General features: G+C 36.1%; 1 long non-coding RNA gene across 1 annotated transcript; it reads left to right on the forward strand.

The window, feature by feature from the left end:
- Nucleotides 1–6,219: 6,219 nt before the first annotated feature.
- On the forward strand, nt 6,220–7,643 carry LOC140893293 (uncharacterized). Its single transcript, XR_012153088.1, has 3 exons — nt 6,220–6,505; nt 6,594–6,617; nt 6,788–7,643. It is a non-coding gene; the product is annotated as an uncharacterized lncRNA (long non-coding RNA).
- Nucleotides 7,644–10,035: the final 2,392 nt, after the last annotated feature.

Consider the following 10,035-nt stretch of genomic DNA (forward strand, 5'->3'; position numbering starts at 1 on the left):
GTCTTCAAATCTTCATCTCCCATTAAGTATAATGTATTTACAATAAATAACTATGACAAGTAGGGGATACATTTTAAGGGGTGGGAACGGGCCATAAACTAGGCCCACTTTTATTACATATGACAATTCATATTGGGTCATAAACCAGGCCCATTAATAAATCCAACAACAATAAAAACAAATGTAAATTTCCTAACATACACCTACAAAATTGGTCATGGTAATCGATCATCCTTATCCAATAATATTTAATTCAAAATTAATTTATTGGATAACATGCAATGGCAATTAAATTAAAAAGGATAAAATCATATTCCATATATAAAATCTTATTTTACATACAAAATCATATTTTATCTTTTTATCAAATAAAATCATATTTTACATATAAAATCCAATTTTATACATAAAATCATATTTTACTCAATATTTCCATAAGATCATATCTTATCATCAATTGTACCAAAAATAATTAATTTCATAAAATCTGATTTAACGGATAAAATCTATAAATTTTCCAAAAATTCAAATTTATCCAAAAATCAATTTTAAAATTTTCGGACTCGAACAATTCGATCCGACGCCTTGTGGACCAATCAAAAACAATTTTCGATCGGACCAAAAATAGAATTTTAACATATTAAAATTTTAATTAAAAATAAAAATTAATTTTCCCGGGCCGCCCGGGACGATCCCGGGCAGCCCGCGCCCCAAAAGGGGCTCCGGCCAGGCAGCCCGTCGCTGCCCCTTGGGCAGCGACGATCGTTGCCCATGGGCAGCGCCGTGCGCTGCCCTGGGAAGCGATGGACTCGCTGCCCTTGGGCAGCGACGTTCGCTGCCCCGGGTTTGCCCATTAATTTTAAAATTTTAAAATCCTTTTGTTTCAAAAAACCAAGGCTTAAAAATTTTGTACAATCGATTAATTTAATCACTTGATCTGAGCAACCTGGCTCTGATACCACTGTTGGAAAACGGTGTTCAGATCAATCAGAATTGATACCCGGTGCAGTGGAAGTTTTAAAATTTTATATGGAACGATTCCATATCATGGGTATCAAAACTTTACGATTAAATTGTGCGTGTAAAAATTAAATAACAATTAAATTTTTACCTTGAATCTCGAAACGAGATTATGGACACCAACAGATAACTCTGCTCTTGTTGTATATCCCAGGAACTGATGGACGAACAATTCTTCAATCAGGTCCACGAACAGAATTCGAATCCCTCTGATAGATTGCACTAGAAAATCTATCAGAAGTTTCTACGAAGAGAATTAACGAATTTGATCCGTTAAACCAGACTGCAAATTCGAAATTCACAGACTGGATTTCAGAGAGAAAAACACAGAGAGGGGGGCGGCCACTCTAGGTCTCAAAACCCTAGTGTTCGAAAATTATGAGACTTGTGTCTAATTTCTGCACTGCAATAACTTATTTATAATGTGGGCTGCTAACAGCTTAGGGCCCATTAGTCATAAGTTAAAGCCTGACAAGCAAAACCTGCATATTCAAAAATTAATATAAAATTCATCGTGACTCAGATTGATAAACCAATTTCACCAATGTGCACAGAAACCATTTCTGCATCTTTTAAAGTCAAGATAAATTTTTTGAATCCGAATTCAGTGATTTCCAAAAATGCCCATCCCTATGTCATTTTAGGAAATCTTACTCTTCTACTCTGATATAAGAAGTCCTACTTCTTTGTTCATTAAATTTAACTCTTTAAATTTAACTATCTCAACGGGAATTAGAAATCCATTACTTGTGTGACCCTCAATGGTTCAGGGATACAGCTAGCCGTGGGCTCACAACTCCTTGTGACTCGGAACAACAATTTCCGACTTGCCCATCGAATCATTGTAAGAGCGTCTAGAAACATCGCCCCATGATTCCCTAGGTATCACTGATAGTGCCTGCAAGAACCAATAGATTTTGGTTAGCGTACAGTACGGTCCATTCATCCATATATCCCGATCGAATCAACAACTATTGGTAAATCGAGAGTCGTTCGAGATTCGATAACTATGCAATGCATCTTGAAGATCAAATAGTGACATCGCATGTGCTACTAAGAAACCATTTCTTAAAACACATCATGTACTCTGGCCAGAGATTCGTCACACTAATATCTCCTCAGATTGCATAGGATATTCACACTCGCAAGTATGTGGTGAATCCTTGACAACAAAGCATCGACTCCTATATGTGTCGTAACTGTACCCAATCCCGACACCTGATGACCCCAATAGAGTCGGTAAACGAGTCAAAATACAGTACTAGCATATAGAGTCTCAATGATGTTTCAAGTAGTAAGGACTAATGGTGTACAACCAAAACCGCGGACTTTATCCACTCGATAAGTGATAACCACTTGGAAAGTCCGGATAGGGTAGTTCGATCATTCATCGTATGAATATCCATTTGCATGCTTTGAACATCTCTATGTTCCATACCAATGAAACGTGGTACTCGGCATCACAAATGCTAGTCTCAATCTCGAGCGATCATTATCCTTATTAACGGACGGCTCAATCGACTAGGAACTGTTTAGCATATACAGTGACTATAAGATGTGTTTCATGATAGCCATCCCCATGTGCCACCACATCTTACATACACTATAGTATATTCAAGGTCTTCATCTAAACATCTTATAGTATGTCACAACATAATAATATGATTAAAGATAAAGTAAATGCCATTATAAAAGTGTAAATTATATTAAACAAAAGATTGTTTATACATAGAGTCATAAAAGCCCTTAGCCACAAGTTGGCTCACCGGGTACCCACTCTTTCAAAAAACAAATCTGAACATGCACATATAAATATCAGATTCACTATAAAATGTCTTGTTCTCCATCTCATACTTGATTGTGGTCCTGTCTGTCTAAATATCTCTATTGATCTTCACAAAATATTATATTTCTTATTTTCTCTCATACATATAATCTGATCATCAATTCCATAACAACAGTAAGCTTATAAGGTCATGAGATGAAACGATCCTAATCTTACAAACTTGATTCTCATATTTGCATTGAAAAAAAATTCATAAATTCTCTTCAAAATAAGAAAACAAAAAAACCCAAATGACAGATTCCTTCTAAATAAATTATGAATCTGGAACAATTATTTAGATACATCATCAATTCCACATTATTTGGTAAAACGAAAATTACCTTGAAAATATGCAGGAGAAGAACGACGAAGGAAGATGCGCAGAGGAAGGAGAAGAACGTGTATCACAAAACCAAATTAGGTAAAACTAAAAAAAAAAAGAAAAAGGAAAACGACTCTTTTTTTGTTATAGTATTCGATTTCGAATCGGTTTTTCACCGCTTCTACCGATATGTCCATCGCTTCGGTTCTCCACCACCGCTTCTACAGATGTCTCTCGACGCAGTTCTACATCACCGATTCTATAGATATGTATGTTGCATCGGTTATCCGCCACCGCTTCAATTCAACTTTCATTAGATGCGCTTACTAACCGATTCAAAACAATAAAAAAAAACTGTGATGCAGTGCTTGGATTTAGAAGCGATTAAAAAATTGCCCGAAGCAAATAAGTCGCGTTCGCAGCGGTCTTTGAACGATGCTGAAAGTCAATTACAAGATTGTGTGAACATACGGATTTCAACTTCTTTTTTGAATCGCTTATAATTAACCGCTCCTATACACAAGTATTAGAAGCGGTAATCATAAACCGACGGGATAGCATATATACAATAGAAGCGGAGTTACAACCGACTCAAAATTACTGATTCTAAAACACCTATTTTTTTTTAGTGAGTTCAATTATAGAATCAATGCATTATGGGGTTCCGATCATAGCCATGCCGATGCACCTAGACCAGCCCATCAATGCGAGGCTGGTCGAGGAGGCGTCGGGTCGGAAGTCGTCAGAGACCAGTTTGGGAGGCTATGCCGGGCCAGGGTGACCGAGGTGATTCACAAAGTCACGGCCGGAGAACCTATAATTCGGAGAAAGGCAACCGAGTTGAGCCGGAAGATGCGGAACAAGAGGGACTCGGAGGTGGATGATGTTGTTCACGAATTTGTCAAACTTTGCCCCAAGGCCCTAAAACGTTCCGTGCATTAGTAACAATAATATAGTTTTTTTTGTTTATGTATAAATTATAATGTCTGATTTGTAGCTTTTACACATGAAATCGGACATGTTAATTTTAAGGTTTGTGTACGTGGAAGAGGGACCTTTTTTTAGCCCTCTCCGAAATATATATAAAATTAATTAGCTTATTATATATCATGTTGGTCCTCTAATATGTAATTTTGTTCATCTTTTATTCCGCTATGCATGATTTCAGTTATAACTTGATTTATTTTTTGCTTTGGTCTTTCTTTGACCAGAGTCTAGCTTGTCGGTTATTGTTTATGTAATAGCATGAATTCTCATTATATGGATTTTTGTAAAGGCACATGATATTCTAAAAAACATCACGACACATATAAAATTAGTTTAATTTCTTTTCAAAATTCATGTCAAGATCCACATCCGTCATATAATTAAGAAATTTAATTTTCGATAGAAACTATGGATTTTGTTTTTCCCTTCAATTTATAAGGGAAAAAAATGTAAATTAAATCACCGTTAATAGGACCAAAAACGGAGGAAAACACAAATTAATTATATGACTAAAAATGTAAATTAATTAACTCACAATTAGCAGACCAAAACTAGGAGAAAAAACTGCAAAATTACAAAATTGCAAAATGTAATTAATCCTATACATGCATGACAGTAGGAATGGTACGTCGGTACATGCATGTATCAGTTCATTAATATATCTTGGTCTTTAAATTTTCGATCCTATAGAGTTTACGAATTCATAACCCATAACTAGGGGTGGGTTTCGGTATACCGTATCAAAAATATTGGTATGAAAAAAATTCATATCGATATCGATATCGAAATTCTGAAATTTTGGTATGGAAAAAATTCATACTAATGCCGTATAGATACCAACAAAAAATTCGATATATCAAAAAAAATGTATATATATCGAAAAAATTTCGGTACGATATTCCGAAAAATCGATATTTTGATTCGGTATCTCAGCCCTACCCATAACCAATCTTCTCCAACGTTGTTGTCATGATTAGAAAACTCGATTAATTTCATTACGAGATGATACATAATTTTCTAAATTTTGTCCTATGTTTTTTTTTCCCTAACAAAAATCTTATTGTACGTCCTATTATTGTGTGTGCTAGGCGCGCCTTGATGTTTTCATTTATTTTGATCATATGATATCTTCTTTGACCTTTTCCCCTATAAAGTAACACATGCATCACAATTCACACCCATACATATATTATGCATTACATGATTCACAATTTTCCGTGAACATAATTCTAATGAGTACGTACAGTATCATTATTTTATAAATTTTTATATTTAAAACTAATTACTGTTATTGTCATTTTTCATTTTAATTACTTTAATTATTATACACACGAACGGCGATTTTATAAAACAATAAGCAAATTTATTTTCAAAATATTTTCATTGAGTGATCATCTTCGGTTCTTGTATATATAGTAATGGGAGACAAAGAAAGGTGCGTGAGCTTTTGGAAAGTAAAGTCTTTAATGAATAAAATGCGCCATTAATTGTATACATCACCGACCGTATCGAAAAATTCAGAAAGATTATCATGTTAATAAAAATTTGTGTGTGTGCAAAAATCAAAATTAAAAAAAAAAATCTTTAAAGCCGCCGGATATATTTTAGTCTTTTAATAAGCCAAAATTATAAATTTTGTCTTGATGCAGATATTTGTTTTCATTTTGTTCATTTCGTCTAATTAGTTACATCAGACGTTGGTGACATGTTTGGTTTTATTAATACTCTTCAATGATTCTACTAAGATCAAATTTTGAATAATTACATGTATTACTCAATTAATTATTTTACATTATAAGCAAACCTACTGTAAGGACCCGATATTAATATATTAATTAATTTGTGTGTTAAAAATATGTATTTATAAATATCGGTTTATTAACGATATTAAAATGAATATGTTATTAATAGAGCACACAGGAGTTGAAATAACTCGAACCGGGTCAAGTTTGAACTCCGAATGAATAAAATAAGACACAAATTAAAGCAATACATATGTAATTAAATAGATATGGATATATATATTCAGACTGTTTCTCTCTCCTCTATCCGCCTGCATCGCGTCTCGCGTCTTCTTCTTCATTTCTTTTGTTTCTTTTCTTCAAATTTTCCTATCGCTTCAAATCTCCGTATCTCCTTCGTTTTTGGCCGGATTTCAAAAGTAAATATAGTTCTGGAATCCTCTCGACGAGAGCTATCTTTCGGTACCTATATTTCATATTTTTATTGAGATTTCTGGAAACCCGTCGCACCAGCCGCCGTCGTTCACCGCCGTTCGCCGTCGCCGATCACCGCCGGAGTGTAGAGGGTTGTTGTTTCGGTTGATTAGACCTCTAATTCGAATATTTGAGGTAGATTTTGAGATTAGTGCTTCGAATTTTGGGAATTTTGATTCAATCGACTTCCGATAATTAATATTTGATTTATTATTGGTTGTAGGTATTATATCGGACTCGATTGGAGGTATTGGCTATTTTTCAGAAATCATTTTAGCATTATTTCAAAATTTCAGATTATTTATATTTAGGTAATTCGACTTTTAGAGTCGTATATTCGATATTTGGTCATTAATAGGATGTTTTAATATTAAATATGAATTTTAGGATTTATGAGCAATTTTTTTGGAATTACAGATTCTGAAAATTTGGGATTGGAATATCCGAGAAATATTTGGGATAATTTCTATGGTAAATTAAGAATTGGTTGAGGTACGTATGAGCTGTTTATATTACGACGCCTATAATGGCATGTAATGATATTAAGTATTTTGTAATGAGTGATAACGTGTTTTATGTGCTTATGTGGATTATATGATTGCATTCACTTATTTTACTAATTTTTCATAGCACGTTGAGCCTTGACTCCTTTGATTGCTATTGATATTGATCTCTTGAGATGTATTGAGTCATCGATGGAGCGAGTGACATTATTTATTGCACTCCTGAGTTAGCACGAGACCAAGCGGGTAGCAACCGTGCTCTCGATGCTACGTACGACACTCCTGATGACAGCATGAGGCTGGACGGGTCGCTCCTGTCACCCTCCGATGCTACGTGTATGGATTAGCAGTGATGATTCGAGGTCTGCTGCGTTCCTGACACGGGTGGCCACTGAGTTTATTGTGATACGATTATTTGGACTCCTTTTGGTATCCCTTATTTCATTGATACCTGTCACGCATTACATTGCATTTCATTGCATTGTACTTGATTTTATTCATGTCAGTTATAGTTGTCGTAATTTTTATAGTTCGTCGTACTGGGGTCCGACCCCTGTTTTCTTTTTATGTTGTGGTTGTTTGTGATTCCATAGCAGGTTATCCAGGGGGATTTGACGCATCTGGTGGAGCGTCATCTAGTGGTACCCAGTGAGGCGAGCGTGGAGACGAGTTCCCAGATATATGTATATATATATCAGTTTAGCGAGTTTTATATTTGCCGGGGTGATGCCCTGTGTATCTGTATAAATAGTTTTAGACCTTGTTTTGAATTGTTATTTATGTGATCGAGCCTTGCCGGCTCTGCATGTGTTTAGTCCTGGCCAGTGCGGCTATAGGTTTGTAAATTGGAGTTGTGACTCTATTTTCAAGTATATATTGCTGGTTGTGTTGTACAGGTTTTTGGGATGTCCTATTTACGAATAGGTCATGCCGAAATTTTTGTAGGCCCAAACGCAAATTTTTAACTCGTTTTCGCTGTTTACATTAATTAATCCTGGTTGTTTGATCATTAAATATTAAATCAGGACACGGGCTCTTTCATTTGGTATCAGAGCGTATACTGGGATATGCTCGAACTAGAGTCTAGGACACTCGAGTTTAGACACTAACAAAATGGTTGCATATGTGTGTGACTACTTATTCTTACGTGACGTACTTGTGGTGTTTATTTTTGAACGTATTTGTTAGAACCAGTAGTTCTTGGCTTTAGAATTAGTTTATGAATTCTATTAGAGCTCTGAGTTCCTATCATAGTTTTCTGTTTGTTAAGATATTTTTGCCTGTATTTAAATCCTTGTGTCTTGTAGAATGGCACCAGGAGGAAGAGGTAGAAAAGGAAAGGAAGTTGTAGAAGAGTCTGCAACGAAAAATGTTAGAAATCTAGATGATATTGTCAGGGGAAGACGTGGTCGACCAGCTGTTCAGCCTCCGAAAGATGTGGAATTAGAGGTGGAACAACAACCACGGGTAAATCCTGACAAAGGAAAAGCGATTCAGGCTGAGGCTGATCCAGTAGCCCAATTGACTGAGAAAATGGGAGGAATACGATTAATAATTTCTCAATTTCAGGAGTTGCGTCCGCAAAAGTTCTTTGGCAATGAAGGAAGTGAGAAAGCTGCTAGTTGGTTGAAAAGTCTCAAAAATATGTTTAATGGATTAGAATATCCTGATGACATTCGACTGAAGTTAGTTCCTTTTCAGCTGAAAGACCGAGCGCAACTGTGGTGGGAAACGACAGCAGAAACACTTTTTGATTCTGGTGAAAAGATCACATGGGAAGTATTTTGTAAGCAGTTTGCACAAGAATAGGCACCACCATCATACTATTCTGCTAAAGAAGATGAATTTAATCTGTTGGTGCAAGGCAATAAATCTGTTGCTGAATATGCTTCTCAGTTTTCTGCTCTTTTGCCTTATGTCCCACATGTTGCAAAGAATGATCGGTCAAATCTTTCACATTTTCTGAAGGGGCTTACACAAACTATCCACACATTGGTAACTACAGGAACTCCATCAACTTATATGAAAGCCGTAGAAAAGGCAAAGAAGATTGAAGCAAGTCTACTCAGGGGTGAACCACAATCAATCCCAGCAGCTAGTCCTCAAGGAGCTGGAAGTAGTTCACAGACACCAATGGGTTTACCTTCATATCAACCTATTCAATCTTCTCAGCAAGCAAAAAGGCCTTGGTTTAAAGCTAAGGGGAAACCATTTAAAAAGAAACAGCAGTCTAGTTCATCGAGTTCCAGTGGTAGTCGTGCAGAAAGTTCAGTTGGATCGTCTGGTAGGATGTACTGTGACAGATGTGGTGGTTAGCATTTGAGTGCACATTGTACAGGATTTCCAGGAACTTGTTATACTTTTGGGCAGGCTGGACATTCGTCTCGAGTATGTCCAAATGCTGGAAAACAGCAATTTCAGCCACAACAGTTTGGCCAGTTTTCTGGACGACCATCATTCAGACCATATGCTCATGTACCACAGTTTGCTCCTACACAGCCTTATGTTCCAGTACAGTCCACTCAGCAGCCTAAGTATCCATCTCCTCAGAGTCAGCAGCGTTTTCCAGGTCCACAGCAGGCTCAAGTCCATGCTATGACTCAGGATCAGGCACAAGATGCACCTGGGGGAGTTATTGCAGGTATTTGTTATATTTTTGAGTATCCTGCACGTATCTTGATAGACACAGGAGCATCTCATTCATTTTTATCTGTTACATTTGCTGATGAGCATGAGATTGTTTTTACTCCGTTATTGGATACTGTGTCTGTTGCTACTCCTGCTGGTGTTTTCTTGATGTCTAATGAGATAGTTTTGAATTGTGTGATTAGATTTGAGGATAAGATAATGATAACCAATCTAATCAAACTAGCTATGTCTGATTTTGACTGTATCTTGGGTATGGATACACTGATGAATTATAGAGCTACGGTTGATTGTTTCCATGGCATTGTGAGATTTAGACCGTATTATGGCAATAAGTGGAATTTTTATGGTAGTGATTCACAATCTCGCATTCCATTAGTATCGGCAATGGAAATGTTTAGATTATTGTCGATAGGAAATGAAGGATTTATGATTTATGCTCTAGATGCGACGAAGTAAGAGAAATTGAAAGTTTCAGATATTCCTGTCGTTAAGGATTTTCCTGATGTATTTCCT

The sequence above is a fragment of the Henckelia pumila genome, chromosome 3 (genome assembly GCF_033568475.1).
Source record: "Henckelia pumila isolate YLH828 chromosome 3, ASM3356847v2, whole genome shotgun sequence".
Classification (NCBI taxonomy): Eukaryota; Viridiplantae; Streptophyta; class Magnoliopsida; order Lamiales; family Gesneriaceae; genus Henckelia; species Henckelia pumila.